The sequence below is a fragment of the Pleurodeles waltl genome, unplaced genomic scaffold (genome assembly GCF_031143425.1).
Source record: "Pleurodeles waltl isolate 20211129_DDA unplaced genomic scaffold, aPleWal1.hap1.20221129 scaffold_387, whole genome shotgun sequence".
Lineage (NCBI taxonomy): Eukaryota > Metazoa > Chordata > Amphibia > Caudata > Salamandridae > Pleurodeles > Pleurodeles waltl.
This window is the reverse complement of record NW_027150094.1, coordinates 86,378-103,000: the sequence shown is the minus strand read 5'-3', so window position 1 is coordinate 103,000 and position 16,623 is coordinate 86,378. Positions and strand designations below refer to the sequence as shown.

Genomic DNA, 16,623 nt, shown 5'->3' with positions numbered 1-16,623 from the left:
GTTGCCCAACTTAATGAAAAAGATGCACTTACTCATGAAGTAAAATATAGTTGTCATTACACCTGCTTATCACGATTGAGACCAGTGTTGACTTTAGTGATAGCCAAAATGCTTACTCATGTGTTAACCGAAACTCAGAAGATGCTCTCTCAATTTCAATCTCAACTTACTGTTCTTTCAAAAACAATTTATCTCTAAAATACTTGGAAAATGACATGAAACAGTGGTAAAACATGGGCTGCTTATAAACTCTGTGGGACAGGGATAGAAGACAAATCGGTGTTTTTGGTTAGTACTGACCCCTGGTGGCTAATAGCTATAAGCTGCTAATGGTAAAGTGAGCTGATTATATATATATATATATATACAGATATAAATATAGATAGATTAATTTAATTAAAAAACTTTCTTGATAAAACTGATTGTTTTTGGAAGATCATTCTGTGTTCTCCCTGTTTATGAAAAAAGATGAATTTCCCTAAGCAAAAGCAGTAGAGCTGCCTATTCCAGTTAGCTGAATTTGTCATGGGCATTCCCTATCCTCAAAGAGGTGAGGACTGTTAAACTACTGCCATTAAGTCCTCGTTAGTATAGTGGTCAGTATCCCCGCCTGTCACGCGGGAGACCGGGGTTCAATTCCCTGACGGGGAGATGATTCTTTTAAGTTGCCCAACTTAATGAAAAAGATGCACTTACTCATGAAGTAAAATATAGTTGTCATTACACCTGCTTATCACGATTGAGACCAGTGTTGACTTTAGTGATAGCCAAAATGCTTACTGATGTGTTAACCGAAACTCAGAAGATGCTCTCTAAATTTCAATCTCAACTTACTGTTCTTTCAAAAACAATTTATCTCTAAAATACTTGGAAAATGACATGAAACAGTGGTAAATCATGGGCTGCTTATAAACTCTGTGGGACAGGGATAGAAGACAAATCGGTGTTTTTGGTTAGTACTGACCCCTGGTGGCTAATAGCTATAAGCTGCTAATGGTAAAGTGAGCTGATTATATATATATATATATATATACAGATATAAATATAGATAGATTAATTTAATTAAAAAACTTTCTTGATAAAACTGATTGTTTTTGGAAGATCATTCTGTGTTCTCCCTGTTTATGAAAAAAGATGAATTTCCCTAAGCAAAAGCAGTAGAGCTGCCTATTCCATTTAGCTGAATTTGTCATGGGCATTCCCTATCCTCAAAGAGGTGAGGACTGTTAAACTACTGCCATTAAGTCCTCGTTAGTATAGTGGTCAGTATCCCCGCCTGTCACGCGGGAGACCGGGGTTCAATTCCCCGACGGGGAGATGATACTTTTAAGTTGCCCAACTTAATGAAAAAGATGCACTTACTCATGAAGTAAAATATAGTTGTCATTACACCTGCTTATCACGATTGAGACCAGCGTTGACTTTAGTGATAGCCAAAATGCTTACTGATGTGTTAACCGAAACTCAGAAGATGCTCTCTAAATTTCAATCTCAACTTACTGTTCTTTCAAAAACAATTTATCTCTAAAATACTTGGAAAATGACATGAAACAGTGGTAAATCATGGGCTGCTTATAAACTCTGTGGGAGAGGGATAGAAGACAAATCGGTGTTTTTGGTTAGTACTGACCCCTGGTGGCTAATAGCTATAAGCTGCTAATGGTAAAGTGAGCTGATTATATATATATATATATATATATACAGACATAAATATAGATAGATTAATTTAATTAAAAAACTTTCTTGATAAAACTGATTGTTTTTGGAAGATCATTCTGTGTTCTCCCTGTTTATGAAAAAAGATGAATTTCCCTAAGCAAAAGCAGTAGAGCTGCCTATTCCAGTTAGCTGAATTTGTCATGGGCATTCCCTATCCTCAAAGAGGTGAGGACTGTTAAACTACTGCCATTAAGTCCTCGTTAGTATAGTGGTCAGTATCCCCGCCTGTCACGCGGGAGACCGGGGTTCAATTCCCCGACGGGGAGATGATACCTTTAAGTTGCCCAACTTAATGAAAAAGATGCACTTACTCATGAAGTAAAATATAGTTGTCATTATACCTGCTTATCACGATTGAGACCAGCGTTGACTTTAGTGATAGCCAAAATGCTTACTGATGTGTTAACTGAAACTCAGAAGATGCTCTCTAAATTTCAATCTCAACTTACTGTTCTTTCAAAAACAATTTATCTCTAAAATACTTGGAAAATGACATGAAACAGTGGTAAATCATGGGCTGCTTATAAACTCTGTGGGACAGGGATAGAAGACAAATCGGTGTTTTTGGTTAGTACTGACCCCTGGTGGCTAATAGCTATAAGCTGCTAATGGTAAAGTGAGCTGATTAAATATATATAAATATATATATATATATATATATATATATATATACAGATATAAATATAGATAGATTAATTTAATTAAAAAACTTTCTTGATAAAACTGATTGTTTTTGGAAGATCATTCTGTGTTCTCCCTGTTTATGAAAAAAGATGAATTTCCCTAAGCAAAAGCAGTAGAGCTGCCTATTCCAATTAGCAGAATTGCTCATGGGCATTCCCTATCCTCAAAGAGGTGAGGACTGTTAAACTACTGCCATTAAGTCCTCGTTAGTATAGTGGTCAGTATCCCCGCCTGTCACGCGGGAGACCGGGGTTCAATTTCCCGACGGGGAGATGATTCTTTTAAGTTGCCCAACTTAATGAAAAAGATGCACTTACTCATGAAGTAAAATATAGTTGTCATTACACCTGCTTATCACGATTGAGACCAGTGTTGACTTTAGTGATAGCCAAAATGCTTACTCATGTGTTAACCGAAACTCAGAAGATGCTCTCTCAATTTCAATCTCAACTTACTGTTCTTTCAAAAACAATTTATCTCTAAAATACTTGGAAAATGACATGAAACAGTGGTAAAACATGGGCTGCTTATAAACTCTGTGGGACAGGGATAGAAGACAAATCGGTGTTTTTGGTTAGTACTGACCCCTGGTGGCTAATAGCTATAAGCTGCTAATGGTAAAGTGAGCTGATTATATATATATATATATATACAGATATAAATATAGATAGATTAATTTAATTAAAAAACTTTCTTGATAAAACTGATTGTTTTTGGAAGATCATTCTGTGTTCTCCCTGTTTATGAAAAAAGATGAATTTCCCTAAGCAAAAGCAGTAGAGCTGCCTATTCCAGTTAGCTGAATTTGTCATGGGCATTCCCTATCCTCAAAGAGGTGAGGACTGTTAAACTACTGCCATTAAGTCCTCGTTAGTATAGTGGTCAGTATCCCCGCCTGTCACGCGGGAGACCGGGGTTCAATTCCCTGACGGGGAGATGATTCTTTTAAGTTGCCCAACTTAATGAAAAAGATGCACTTACTCATGAAGTAAAATATAGTTGTCATTACACCTGCTTATCACGATTGAGACCAGTGTTGACTTTAGTGATAGCCAAAATGCTTACTGATGTGTTAACCGAAACTCAGAAGATGCTCTCTAAATTTCAATCTCAACTTACTGTTCTTTCAAAAACAATTTATCTCTAAAATACTTGGAAAATGACATGAAACAGTGGTAAATCATGGGCTGCTTATAAACTCTGTGGGACAGGGATAGAAGACAAATCGGTGTTTTTGGTTAGTACTGACCCCTGGTGGCTAATAGCTATAAGCTGCTAATGGTAAAGTGAGCTGATTATATATATATATATATATATACAGATATAAATATAGATAGATTAATTTAATTAAAAAACTTTCTTGATAAAACTGATTGTTTTTGGAAGATCATTCTGTGTTCTCCCTGTTTATGAAAAAAGATGAATTTCCCTAAGCAAAAGCAGTAGAGCTGCCTATTCCATTTAGCTGAATTTGTCATGGGCATTCCCTATCCTCAAAGAGGTGAGGACTGTTAAACTACTGCCATTAAGTCCTCGTTAGTATAGTGGTCAGTATCCCCGCCTGTCACGCGGGAGACCGGGGTTCAATTCCCCGACGGGGAGATGATACTTTTAAGTTGCCCAACTTAATGAAAAAGATGCACTTACTCATGAAGTAAAATATAGTTGTCATTACACCTGCTTATCACGATTGAGACCAGCGTTGACTTTAGTGATAGCCAAAATGCTTACTGATGTGTTAACCGAAACTCAGAAGATGCTCTCTAAATTTCAATCTCAACTTACTGTTCTTTCAAAAACAATTTATCTCTAAAATACTTGGAAAATGACATGAAACAGTGGTAAATCATGGGCTGCTTATAAACTCTGTGGGACAGGGATAGAAGACAAATCGGTGTTTTTGGTTAGTACTGACCCCTGGTGGCTAATAGCTATAAGCTGCTAATGGTAAAGTGAGCTGATTATATATATATATATATATATATACAGACATAAATATAGATAGATTAATTTAATTAAAAAACTTTCTTGATAAAACTGATTGTTTTTGGAAGATCATTCTGTGTTCTCCCTGTTTATGAAAAAAGATGAATTTCCCTAAGCAAAAGCAGTAGAGCTGCCTATTCCAGTTAGCTGAATTTGTCATGGGCATTCCCTATCCTCAAAGAGGTGAGGACTGTTAAACTACTGCCATTAAGTCCTCGTTAGTATAGTGGTCAGTATCCCCGCCTGTCACGCGGGAGACCGGGGTTCAATTCCCCGACGGGGAGATGATACCTTTAAGTTGCCCAACTTAATGAAAAAGATGCACTTACTCATGAAGTAAAATATAGTTGTCATTATACCTGCTTATCACGATTGAGACCAGCGTTGACTTTAGTGATAGCCAAAATGCTTACTGATGTGTTAACTGAAACTCAGAAGATGCTCTCTAAATTTCAATCTCAACTTACTGTTCTTTCAAAAACAATTTATCTCTAAAATACTTGGAAAATGACATGAAACAGTGGTAAATCATGGGCTGCTTATAAACTCTGTGGGACAGGGATAGAAGACAAATCGGTGTTTTTGGTTAGTACTGACCCCTGGTGGCTAATAGCTATAAGCTGCTAATGGTAAAGTGAGCTGATTAAATATATATAAATATATATATATATATATATATATATATATATATATATACAGATATAAATATAGATAGATTAATTTAATTAAAAAACTTTCTTGATAAAACTGATTGTTTTTGGAAGATCATTCTGTGTTCTCCCTGTTTATGAAAAAAGATGAATTTCCCTAAGCAAAAGCAGTAGAGCTGCCTATTCCAATTAGCAGAATTGCTCATGGGCATTCCCTATCCTCAAAGAGGTGAGGACTGTTAAACTACTGCCATTAAGTCCTCGTTAGTATAGTGGTCAGTATCCCCGCCTGTCACGCGGGAGACCGGGGTTCAATTTCCCGACGGGGAGATGATTCTTTTAAGTTGCCCAACTTAATGAAAAAGATGCACTTACTCATGAAGTAAAATATAGTTGTCATTACACCTGCTTATCACGATTGAGACCAGTGTTGACTTTAGTGATAGCCAAAATGCTTACTCATGTGTTAACCGAAACTCAGAAGATGCTCTCTCAATTTCAATCTCAACTTACTGTTCTTTCAAAAACAATTTATCTCTAAAATACTTGGAAAATGACATGAAACAGTGGTAAAACATGGGCTGCTTATAAACTCTGTGGGACAGGGATAGAAGACAAATCGGTGTTTTTGGTTAGTACTGACCCCTGGTGGCTAATAGCTATAAGCTGCTAATGGTAAAGTGAGCTGATTATATATATATATATATATACAGATATAAATATAGATAGATTAATTTAATTAAAAAACTTTCTTGATAAAACTGATTGTTTTTGGAAGATCATTCTGTGTTCTCCCTGTTTATGAAAAAAGATGAATTTCCCTAAGCAAAAGCAGTAGAGCTGCCTATTCCAGTTAGCTGAATTTGTCATGGGCATTCCCTATCCTCAAAGAGGTGAGGACTGTTAAACTACTGCCATTAAGTCCTCGTTAGTATAGTGGTCAGTATCCCCGCCTGTCACGCGGGAGACCGGGGTTCAATTCCCTGACGGGGAGATGATTCTTTTAAGTTGCCCAACTTAATGAAAAAGATGCACTTACTCATGAAGTAAAATATAGTTGTCATTACACCTGCTTATCACGATTGAGACCAGTGTTGACTTTAGTGATAGCCAAAATGCTTACTGATGTGTTAACCGAAACTCAGAAGATGCTCTCTAAATTTCAATCTCAACTTACTGTTCTTTCAAAAACAATTTATCTCTAAAATACTTGGAAAATGACATGAAACAGTGGTAAATCATGGGCTGCTTATAAACTCTGTGGGACAGGGATAGAAGACAAATCGGTGTTTTTGGTTAGTACTGACCCCTGGTGGCTAATAGCTATAAGCTGCTAATGGTAAAGTGAGCTGATTATATATATATATATATATATACAGATATAAATATAGATAGATTAATTTAATTAAAAAACTTTCTTGATAAAACTGATTGTTTTTGGAAGATCATTCTGTGTTCTCCCTGTTTATGAAAAAAGATGAATTTCCCTAAGCAAAAGCAGTAGAGCTGCCTATTCCAGTTAGCTGAATTTGTCATGGGCATTCCCTATCCTCAAAGAGGTGAGGACTGTTAAACTACTGCCATTAAGTCCTCGTTAGTATAGTGGTCAGTATCCCCGCCTGTCACGCGGGAGACCGGGGTTCAATTCCCCGACGGGGAGATGATACCTTTAAGTTGCCCAACTTAATGAAAAAGATGCACTTACTCATGAAGTAAAATATAGTTGTCATTACACCTGCTTATCACGATTGAGACCAGCGTTGACTTTAGTGATAGCCAAAATGCTTACTGATGTGTTAACCGAAACTCAGAAGATGCTCTCTAAATTTCAATCTCAACTTACTGTTCTTTCAAAAACAATTTATCTCTAAAATACTTGGAAAATGACATGAAACAGTGGTAAATCATGGGCTGCTTATAAACTCTGTGGGACAGGGATAGAAGACAAATCGGTGTTTTTGGTTAGTACTGACCCCTGGTGGCTAATAGCTATAAGCTGCTAATGGTAAAGTGAGCTGATTATATATATATATATATATATATACAGACATAAATATAGATAGATTAATTTAATTAAAAAACTTTCTTGATAAAACTGATTGTTTTTGGAAGATCATTCTGTGTTCTCCCTGTTTATGAAAAAAGATGAATTTCCCTAAGCAAAAGCAGTAGAGCTGCCTATTCCATTTAGCTGAATTTGTCATGGGCATTCCCTATCCTCAAAGAGGTGAGGACTGTTAAACTACTGCCATTAAGTCCTCGTTAGTATAGTGGTCAGTATCCCCGCCTGTCACGCGGGAGACCGGGGTTCAATTCCCCGACGGGGAGATGATACTTTTAAGTTGCCCAACTTAATGAAAAAGATGCACTTACTCATGAAGTAAAATATAGTTGTCATTACACCTGCTTATCACGATTGAGACCAGCGTTGACTTTAGTGATAGCCAAAATGCTTACTGATGTGTTAACCGAAACTCAGAAGATGCTCTCTAAATTTCAATCTCAACTTACTGTTCTTTCAAAAACAATTTATCTCTAAAATACTTGGAAAATGACATGAAACAGTGGTAAATCATGGGCTGCTTATAAACTCTGTGGGACAGGGATAGAAGACAAATCGGTGTTTTTGGTTAGTACTGACCCCTGGTGGCTAATAGCTATAAGCTGCTAATGGTAAAGTGAGCTGATTATATATATATATATATATATATACAGACATAAATATAGATAGATTAATTTAATTAAAAAACTTTCTTGATAAAACTGATTGTTTTTGGAAGATCATTCTGTGTTCTCCCTGTTTATGAAAAAAGATGAATTTCCCTAAGCAAAAGCAGTAGAGCTGCCTATTCCAGTTAGCTGAATTTGTCATGGGCATTCCCTATCCTCAAAGAGGTGAGGACTGTTAAACTACTGCCATTAAGTCCTCGTTAGTATAGTGGTCAGTATCCCCGCCTGTCACGCGGGAGACCGGGGTTCAATTCCCCGACGGGGAGATGATACCTTTAAGTTGCCCAACTTAATGAAAAAGATGCACTTACTCATGAAGTAAAATATAGTTGTCATTATACCTGCTTATCACGATTGAGACCAGCGTTGACTTTAGTGATAGCCAAAATGCTTACTGATGTGTTAACTGAAACTCAGAAGATGCTCTCTAAATTTCAATCTCAACTTACTGTTCTTTCAAAAACAATTTATCTCTAAAATACTTGGAAAATGACATGAAACAGTGGTAAATCATGGGCTGCTTATAAACTCTGTGGGACAGGGATAGAAGACAAATCGGTGTTTTTGGTTAGTACTGACCCCTGGTGGCTAATAGCTATAAGCTGCTAATGGTAAAGTGAGCTGATTAAATATATATAAATATATATATATATATATATATATATATATATACAGATATAAATATAGATAGATTAATTTAATTAAAAAACTTTCTTGATAAAACTGATTGTTTTTGGAAGATCATTCTGTGTTCTCCCTGTTTATGAAAAAAGATGAATTTCCCTAAGCAAAAGCAGTAGAGCTGCCTATTCCAATTAGCAGAATTGCTCATGGGCATTCCCTATCCTCAAAGAGGTGAGGACTGTTAAACTACTGCCATTAAGTCCTCGTTAGTATAGTGGTCAGTATCCCCGCCTGTCACGCGGGAGACCGGGGTTCAATTCCCCGACGGGGAGATGATTCTTTTAAGTTGCCCAACTTAATGAAAAAGATGCACTTACTCATGAAGTAAAATATAGTTGTCATTACACCTGCTTATCACGATTGAGACCAGTGTTGACTTTAGTGATAGCTAAAATGCTTACTGATGTTGTTAACTGAAACTCAGAAGATGCTCTCTAAATTTCAATCTCAACTTACTGTTCTTTCAAAAACAATTTATCTCTAAAATACTTGGAAAATGACATGAAACAGTGGTAAATCATGGGCTGCTTATAAACTCTGTGGGACAGGGATAGAAGACAAATCGGTGTTTTTGGTTAGTACTGACCCCTGGTGGCTAATAGCTATAAGCTGCTAATGGTAAAGTGAGCTGATTAAATATATATATATATATATATATATATATATATATATATATATATATATATATATATATCAGATATAAATATAGATAGATTAATTTAATTTAAAAACTTTCTTGATAAAACTGATTGTTTTTGGAAGATCATTCTGTGTTCTCCCTGTTTATGAAAAAAGATTAATTTCCCTAAGCAAAAGCATTAGAGCTGCCTATTCCAATTAGCTGAATTGCTCATGGGCATTCCCTATCCTCAAAGAGGTGAGGACTGTTAAACTACTGCCATTAAGTCCTCGTTAGTATAGTGGTCAGTATCCCCGCCTGTCACGCGGGAGACCGGGGTTCAATTTCCCGACGGGGAGATGATTCTTTTAAGTTGCCCAACTTAATGAAAAAGATGCACTTACTCATGAAGTAAAATATAGTTGTCATTACACCTGCTTATCACGATTGAGACCAGTGTTGACTTTAGTGATAGCCAAAATGCTTACTCATGTGTTAACCGAAACTCAGAAGATGCTCTCTCAATTTCAATCTCAACTTACTGTTCTTTCAAAAACAATTTATCTCTAAAATACTTGGAAAATGACATGAAACAGTGGTAAAACATGGGCTGCTTATAAACTCTGTGGGACAGGGATAGAAGACAAATCGGTGTTTTTGGTTAGTACTGACCCCTGGTGGCTAATAGCTATAAGCTGCTAATGGTAAAGTGAGCTGATTATATATATATATATATATATACAGATATAAATATAGATAGATTAATTTAATTAAAAAACTTTCTTGATAAAACTGATTGTTTTTGGAAGATCATTCTGTGTTCTCCCTGTTTATGAAAAAAGATGAATTTCCCTAAGCAAAAGCAGTAGAGCTGCCTATTCCAGTTAGCTGAATTTGTCATGGGCATTCCCTATCCTCAAAGAGGTGAGGACTGTTAAACTACTGCCATTAAGTCCTCGTTAGTATAGTGGTCAGTATCCCCGCCTGTCACGCGGGAGACCGGGGTTCAATTCCCCGACGGGGAGATGATACCTTTAAGTTGCCCAACTTAATGAAAAAGATGCACTTACTCATGAAGTAAAATATAGTTGTCATTACACCTGCTTATCACGATTGAGACCAGCGTTGACTTTAGTGATAGCCAAAATGCTTACTGATGTGTTAACCGAAACTCAGAAGATGCTCTCTAAATTTCAATCTCAACTTACTGTTCTTTCAAAAACAATTTATCTCTAAAATACTTGGAAAATGACATGAAACAGTGGTAAATCATGGGCTGCTTATAAACTCTGTGGGACAGGGATAGAAGACAAATCGGTGTTTTTGGTTAGTACTGACCCCTGGTGGCTAATAGCTATAAGCTGCTAATGGTAAAGTGAGCTGATTATATATATATATATATATATACAGACATAAATATAGATAGATTAATTTAATTAAAAAACTTTCTTGATAAAACTGATTGTTTTTGGAAGATCATTCTGTGTTCTCCCTGTTTATGAAAAAAGATGAATTTCCCTAAGCAAAAGCAGTAGAGCTGCCTATTCCATTTAGCTGAATTTGTCATGGGCATTCCCTATCCTCAAAGAGGTGAGGACTGTTAAACTACTGCCATTAAGTCCTCGTTAGTATAGTGGTCAGTATCCCCGCCTGTCACGCGGGAGACCGGGGTTCAATTCCCCGACGGGGAGATGATACTTTTAAGTTGCCCAACTTAATGAAAAAGATGCACTTACTCATGAAGTAAAATATAGTTGTCATTACACCTGCTTATCACGATTGAGACCAGCGTTGACTTTAGTGATAGCCAAAATGCTTACTGATGTGTTAACCGAAACTCAGAAGATGCTCTCTAAATTTCAATCTCAACTTACTGTTCTTTCAAAAACAATTTATCTCTAAAATACTTGGAAAATGACATGAAACAGTGGTAAATCATGGGCTGCTTATAAACTCTGTGGGACAGGGATAGAAGACAAATCGGTGTTTTTGGTTAGTACTGACCCCTGGTGGCTAATAGCTATAAGCTGCTAATGGTAAAGTGAGCTGATTATATATATATATATATATATATACAGACATAAATATAGATAGATTAATTTAATTAAAAAACTTTCTTGATAAAACTGATTGTTTTTGGAAGATCATTCTGTGTTCTCCCTGTTTATGAAAAAAGATGAATTTCCCTAAGCAAAAGCAGTAGAGCTGCCTATTCCAGTTAGCTGAATTTGTCATGGGCATTCCCTATCCTCAAAGAGGTGAGGACTGTTAAACTACTGCCATTAAGTCCTCGTTAGTATAGTGGTCAGTATCCCCGCCTGTCACGCGGGAGACCGGGGTTCAATTCCCCGACGGGGAGATGATACCTTTAAGTTGCCCAACTTAATGAAAAAGATGCACTTACTCATGAAGTAAAATATAGTTGTCATTATACCTGCTTATCACGATTGAGACCAGCGTTGACTTTAGTGATAGCCAAAATGCTTACTGATGTGTTAACTGAAACTCAGAAGATGCTCTCTAAATTTCAATCTCAACTTACTGTTCTTTCAAAAACAATTTATCTCTAAAATACTTGGAAAATGACATGAAACAGTGGTAAATCATGGGCTGCTTATAAACTCTGTGGGACAGGGATAGAAGACAAATCGGTGTTTTTGGTTAGTACTGACCCCTGGTGGCTAATAGCTATAAGCTGCTAATGGTAAAGTGAGCTGATTAAATATATATAAATATATATATAGATATATATATATATATATATATACAGATATAAATATAGATAGATTAATTTAATTAAAAAACTTTCTTGATAAAACTGATTGTTTTTGGAAGATCATTCTGTGTTCTCCCTGTTTATGAAAAAAGATGAATTTCCCTAAGCAAAAGCAGTAGAGCTGCCTATTCCAATTAGCAGAATTGCTCATGGGCATTCCCTATCCTCAAAGAGGTGAGGACTGTTAAACTACTGCCATTAAGTCCTCGTTAGTATAGTGGTCAGTATCCCCGCCTGTCACGCGGGAGACCGGGGTTCAATTTCCCGACGGGGAGATGATTCTTTTAAGTTGCCCAACTTAATGAAAAAGATGCACTTACTCATGAAGTAAAATATAGTTGTCATTACACCTGCTTATCACGATTGAGACCAGTGTTGACTTTAGTGATAGCCAAAATGCTTACTCATGTGTTAACCGAAACTCAGAAGATGCTCTCTCAATTTCAATCTCAACTTACTGTTCTTTCAAAAACAATTTATCTCTAAAATACTTGGAAAATGACATGAAACAGTGGTAAAACATGGGCTGCTTATAAACTCTGTGGGACAGGGATAGAAGACAAATCGGTGTTTTTGGTTAGTACTGACCCCTGGTGGCTAATAGCTATAAGCTGCTAATGGTAAAGTGAGCTGATTATATATATATATATATATACAGATATAAATATAGATAGATTAATTTAATTAAAAAACTTTCTTGATAAAACTGATTGTTTTTGGAAGATCATTCTGTGTTCTCCCTGTTTATGAAAAAAGATGAATTTCCCTAAGCAAAAGCAGTAGAGCTGCCTATTCCAGTTAGCTGAATTTGTCATGGGCATTCCCTATCCTCAAAGAGGTGAGGACTGTTAAACTACTGCCATTAAGTCCTCGTTAGTATAGTGGTCAGTATCCCCGCCTGTCACGCGGGAGACCGGGGTTCAATTCCCTGACGGGGAGATGATTCTTTTAAGTTGCCCAACTTAATGAAAAAGATGCACTTACTCATGAAGTAAAATATAGTTGTCATTACACCTGCTTATCACGATTGAGACCAGTGTTGACTTTAGTGATAGCCAAAATGCTTACTGATGTGTTAACCGAAACTCAGAAGATGCTCTCTAAATTTCAATCTCAACTTACTGTTCTTTCAAAAACAATTTATCTCTAAAATACTTGGAAAATGACATGAAACAGTGGTAAATCATGGGCTGCTTATAAACTCTGTGGGACAGGGATAGAAGACAAATCGGTGTTTTTGGTTAGTACTGACCCCTGGTGGCTAATAGCTATAAGCTGCTAATGGTAAAGTGAGCTGATTATATATATATATATATATATATACAGATATAAATATAGATAGATTAATTTAATTAAAAAACTTTCTTGATAAAACTGATTGTTTTTGGAAGATCATTCTGTGTTCTCCCTGTTTATGAAAAAAGATGAATTTCCCTAAGCAAAAGCAGTAGAGCTGCCTATTCCAGTTAGCTGAATTTGTCATGGGCATTCCCTATCCTCAAAGAGGTGAGGACTGTTAAACTACTGCCATTAAGTCCTCGTTAGTATAGTGGTCAGTATCCCCGCCTGTCACGCGGGAGACCGGGGTTCAATTCCCCGACGGGGAGATGATACCTTTAAGTTGCCCAACTTAATGAAAAAGATGCACTTACTCATGAAGTAAAATATAGTTGTCATTACACCTGCTTATCACGATTGAGACCAGCGTTGACTTTAGTGATAGCCAAAATGCTTACTGATGTGTTAACCGAAACTCAGAAGATGCTCTCTAAATTTCAATCTCAACTTACTGTTCTTTCAAAAACAATTTATCTCTAAAATACTTGGAAAATGACATGAAACAGTGGTAAATCATGGGCTGCTTATAAACTCTGTGGGACAGGGATAGAAGACAAATCGGTGTTTTTGGTTAGTACTGACCCCTGGTGGCTAATAGCTATAAGCTGCTAATGGTAAAGTGAGCTGATTATATATATATATATATATATATACAGACATAAATATAGATAGATTAATTTAATTAAAAAACTTTCTTGATAAAACTGATTGTTTTTGGAAGATCATTCTGTGTTCTCCCTGTTTATGAAAAAAGATGAATTTCCCTAAGCAAAAGCAGTAGAGCTGCCTATTCCAGTTAGCTGAATTTGTCATGGGCATTCCCTATCCTCAAAGAGGTGAGGACTGTTAAACTACTGCCATTAAGTCCTCGTTAGTATAGTGGTCAGTATCCCCGCCTGTCACGCGGGAGACCGGGGTTCAATTCCCCGACGGGGAGATGATACCTTTAAGTTGCCCAACTTAATGAAAAAGATGCACTTACTCATGAAGTAAAATATAGTTGTCATTATACCTGCTTATCACGATTGAGACCAGCGTTGACTTTAGTGATAGCCAAAATGCTTACTGATGTGTTAACTGAAACTCAGAAGATGCTCTCTAAATTTCAATCTCAACTTACTGTTCTTTCAAAAACAATTTATCTCTAAAATACTTGGAAAATGACATGAAACAGTGGTAAATCATGGGCTGCTTATAAACTCTGTGGGACAGGGATAGAAGACAAATCGGTGTTTTTGGTTAGTACTGACCCCTGGTGGCTAATAGCTATAAGCTGCTAATGGTAAAGTGAGCTGATTAAATATATATAAATATATATATATATATATATATATATATATATACAGATATAAATATAGATAGATTAATTTAATTAAAAAACTTTCTTGATAAAACTGATTGTTTTTGGAAGATCATTCTGTGTTCTCCCTGTTTATGAAAAAAGATGAATTTCCCTAAGCAAAAGCAGTAGAGCTGCCTATTCCAATTAGCAGAATTGCTCATGGGCATTCCCTATCCTCAAAGAGGTGAGGACTGTTAAACTACTGCCATTAAGTCCTCGTTAGTATAGTGGTCAGTATCCCCGCCTGTCACGCGGGAGACCGGGGTTCAATTCCCCGACGGGGAGATGATTCTTTTAAGTTGCCCAACTTAATGAAAAAGATGCACTTACTCATGAAGTAAAATATAGTTGTCATTACACCTGCTTATCACGATTGAGACCAGTGTTGACTTTAGTGATAGCTAAAATGCTTACTGATGTGTTAACTGAAACTCAGAAGATGCTCTCTAAATTTCAATCTCAACTTACTGTTCTTTCAAAAACAATTTATCTCTAAAATACTTGGAAAATGACATGAAACAGTGGTAAATCATGGGCTGCTTATAAACTCTGTGGGACAGGGATAGAAGACAAATCGGTGTTTTTGGTTAGTACTGACCCCTGGTGGCTAATAGCTATAAGCTGCTAATGGTAAAGTGAGCTGATTAAATATATATATATATATATATATATATATATATATATATATATATATATATATATATATATATACAGATATAAATATAGATAGATTAATTTAATTTAAAAACTTTCTTGATAAAACTGATTGTTTTTGGAAGATCATTCTGTGTTCTCCCTGTTTATGAAAAAAGATTAATTTCCCTAAGCAAAAGCATTAGAGCTGCCTATTCCAATTAGCTGAATTGCTCATGGGCATTCCCTATCCTCAAAGAGGTGAGGACTGTTAAACTACTGCCATTAAGTCCTCGTTAGTATAGTGGTCAGTATCCCCGCCTGTCACGCGGGAGACCGGGGTTCAATTTCCCGACGGGGAGATGATTCTTTTAAGTTGCCCAACTTAATGAAAAAGATGCACTTACTCATGAAGTAAAATATAGTTGTCATTACACCTGCTTATCACGATTGAGACCAGTGTTGACTTTAGTGATAGCCAAAATGCTTACTCATGTGTTAACCGAAACTCAGAAGATGCTCTCTCAATTTCAATCTCAACTTACTGTTCTTTCAAAAACAATTTATCTCTAAAATACTTGGAAAATGACATGAAACAGTGGTAAAACATGGGCTGCTTATAAACTCTGTGGGACAGGGATAGAAGACAAATCGGTGTTTTTGGTTAGTACTGACCCCTGGTGGCTAATAGCTATAAGCTGCTAATGGTAAAGTGAGCTGATTATATATATATATATATATATACAGATATAAATATAGATAGATTAATTTAATTAAAAAACTTTCTTGATAAAACTGATTGTTTTTGGAAGATCATTCTGTGTTCTCCCTGTTTATGAAAAAAGATGAATTTCCCTAAGCAAAAGCAGTAGAGCTGCCTATTCCAGTTAGCTGAATTTGTCATGGGCATTCCCTATCCTCAAAGAGGTGAGGACTGTTAAACTACTGCCATTAAGTCCTCGTTAGTATAGTGGTCAGTATCCCCGCCTGTCACGCGGGAGACCGGGGTTCAATTCCCCGACGGGGAGATGATACCTTTAAGTTGCCCAACTTAATGAAAAAGATGCACTTACTCATGAAGTAAAATATAGTTGTCATTACACCTGCTTATCACGATTGAGACCAGCGTTGACTTTAGTGATAGCCAAAATGCTTACTGATGTGTTAACCGAAACTCAGAAGATGCTCTCTAAATTTCAATCTCAACTTACTGTTCTTTCAAAAACAATTTATCTCTAAAATACTTGGAAAATGACATGAAACAGTGGTAAATCATGGGCTGCTTATAAACTCTGTGGGACAGGGATAGAAGACAAATCGGTGTTTTTGGTTAGTACTGACCCCTGGTGGCTAATAGCTATAAGCTGCTAATGGTAAAGTGAGCTGATTATATATATATATATATATATACAGACATAAATATAGATAGATTAATTTAATTAAAAAACTTTCTTGATAAAAC

General features: G+C 36.2%; 24 non-coding genes across 24 annotated transcripts; all 24 read left to right on the top strand.

Annotated features, from left to right (window-relative positions):
* The first annotated feature begins 579 nt into the window (after positions 1-579).
* On the top strand, positions 580-651 carry TRNAD-GUC (transfer RNA aspartic acid (anticodon GUC)). The gene has a single exon. It is a non-coding gene; the product is annotated as a tRNA-Asp (tRNA).
* A 594-nt stretch (positions 652-1,245) lies between these two features.
* On the top strand, positions 1,246-1,317 carry TRNAD-GUC (transfer RNA aspartic acid (anticodon GUC)). Its single transcript has one exon. It is a non-coding gene; the product is annotated as a tRNA-Asp (tRNA).
* Positions 1,318-1,913: 596 nt separating this feature from the next.
* TRNAD-GUC (transfer RNA aspartic acid (anticodon GUC)) lies at positions 1,914-1,985 on the top strand. Its single transcript has one exon. It is a non-coding gene; the product is annotated as a tRNA-Asp (tRNA).
* Positions 1,986-2,603: 618 nt separating this feature from the next.
* Positions 2,604-2,675, top strand: TRNAD-GUC (transfer RNA aspartic acid (anticodon GUC)). Its single transcript has one exon. It is a non-coding gene; the product is annotated as a tRNA-Asp (tRNA).
* Positions 2,676-3,267: 592 nt separating this feature from the next.
* Positions 3,268-3,339, top strand: TRNAD-GUC (transfer RNA aspartic acid (anticodon GUC)). Its single transcript has one exon. It is a non-coding gene; the product is annotated as a tRNA-Asp (tRNA).
* Positions 3,340-3,933: 594 nt separating this feature from the next.
* TRNAD-GUC (transfer RNA aspartic acid (anticodon GUC)) lies at positions 3,934-4,005 on the top strand. The gene has a single exon. It is a non-coding gene; the product is annotated as a tRNA-Asp (tRNA).
* A 596-nt stretch (positions 4,006-4,601) lies between these two features.
* TRNAD-GUC (transfer RNA aspartic acid (anticodon GUC)) lies at positions 4,602-4,673 on the top strand. The gene has a single exon. It is a non-coding gene; the product is annotated as a tRNA-Asp (tRNA).
* A 624-nt stretch (positions 4,674-5,297) lies between these two features.
* TRNAD-GUC (transfer RNA aspartic acid (anticodon GUC)) lies at positions 5,298-5,369 on the top strand. The gene has a single exon. It is a non-coding gene; the product is annotated as a tRNA-Asp (tRNA).
* A 592-nt stretch (positions 5,370-5,961) lies between these two features.
* Positions 5,962-6,033, top strand: TRNAD-GUC (transfer RNA aspartic acid (anticodon GUC)). Its single transcript has one exon. It is a non-coding gene; the product is annotated as a tRNA-Asp (tRNA).
* A 594-nt stretch (positions 6,034-6,627) lies between these two features.
* On the top strand, positions 6,628-6,699 carry TRNAD-GUC (transfer RNA aspartic acid (anticodon GUC)). Its single transcript has one exon. It is a non-coding gene; the product is annotated as a tRNA-Asp (tRNA).
* A 596-nt stretch (positions 6,700-7,295) lies between these two features.
* TRNAD-GUC (transfer RNA aspartic acid (anticodon GUC)) lies at positions 7,296-7,367 on the top strand. Its single transcript has one exon. It is a non-coding gene; the product is annotated as a tRNA-Asp (tRNA).
* Positions 7,368-7,963: 596 nt separating this feature from the next.
* TRNAD-GUC (transfer RNA aspartic acid (anticodon GUC)) lies at positions 7,964-8,035 on the top strand. Its single transcript has one exon. It is a non-coding gene; the product is annotated as a tRNA-Asp (tRNA).
* A 618-nt stretch (positions 8,036-8,653) lies between these two features.
* Positions 8,654-8,725, top strand: TRNAD-GUC (transfer RNA aspartic acid (anticodon GUC)). The gene has a single exon. It is a non-coding gene; the product is annotated as a tRNA-Asp (tRNA).
* A 634-nt stretch (positions 8,726-9,359) lies between these two features.
* On the top strand, positions 9,360-9,431 carry TRNAD-GUC (transfer RNA aspartic acid (anticodon GUC)). Its single transcript has one exon. It is a non-coding gene; the product is annotated as a tRNA-Asp (tRNA).
* Positions 9,432-10,025: 594 nt separating this feature from the next.
* On the top strand, positions 10,026-10,097 carry TRNAD-GUC (transfer RNA aspartic acid (anticodon GUC)). Its single transcript has one exon. It is a non-coding gene; the product is annotated as a tRNA-Asp (tRNA).
* Positions 10,098-10,691: 594 nt separating this feature from the next.
* On the top strand, positions 10,692-10,763 carry TRNAD-GUC (transfer RNA aspartic acid (anticodon GUC)). The gene has a single exon. It is a non-coding gene; the product is annotated as a tRNA-Asp (tRNA).
* A 596-nt stretch (positions 10,764-11,359) lies between these two features.
* On the top strand, positions 11,360-11,431 carry TRNAD-GUC (transfer RNA aspartic acid (anticodon GUC)). Its single transcript has one exon. It is a non-coding gene; the product is annotated as a tRNA-Asp (tRNA).
* A 620-nt stretch (positions 11,432-12,051) lies between these two features.
* On the top strand, positions 12,052-12,123 carry TRNAD-GUC (transfer RNA aspartic acid (anticodon GUC)). The gene has a single exon. It is a non-coding gene; the product is annotated as a tRNA-Asp (tRNA).
* Positions 12,124-12,715: 592 nt separating this feature from the next.
* Positions 12,716-12,787, top strand: TRNAD-GUC (transfer RNA aspartic acid (anticodon GUC)). Its single transcript has one exon. It is a non-coding gene; the product is annotated as a tRNA-Asp (tRNA).
* A 596-nt stretch (positions 12,788-13,383) lies between these two features.
* Positions 13,384-13,455, top strand: TRNAD-GUC (transfer RNA aspartic acid (anticodon GUC)). The gene has a single exon. It is a non-coding gene; the product is annotated as a tRNA-Asp (tRNA).
* Positions 13,456-14,051: 596 nt separating this feature from the next.
* On the top strand, positions 14,052-14,123 carry TRNAD-GUC (transfer RNA aspartic acid (anticodon GUC)). Its single transcript has one exon. It is a non-coding gene; the product is annotated as a tRNA-Asp (tRNA).
* A 618-nt stretch (positions 14,124-14,741) lies between these two features.
* On the top strand, positions 14,742-14,813 carry TRNAD-GUC (transfer RNA aspartic acid (anticodon GUC)). Its single transcript has one exon. It is a non-coding gene; the product is annotated as a tRNA-Asp (tRNA).
* Positions 14,814-15,451: 638 nt separating this feature from the next.
* TRNAD-GUC (transfer RNA aspartic acid (anticodon GUC)) lies at positions 15,452-15,523 on the top strand. The gene has a single exon. It is a non-coding gene; the product is annotated as a tRNA-Asp (tRNA).
* A 594-nt stretch (positions 15,524-16,117) lies between these two features.
* On the top strand, positions 16,118-16,189 carry TRNAD-GUC (transfer RNA aspartic acid (anticodon GUC)). The gene has a single exon. It is a non-coding gene; the product is annotated as a tRNA-Asp (tRNA).
* Positions 16,190-16,623: the final 434 nt, after the last annotated feature.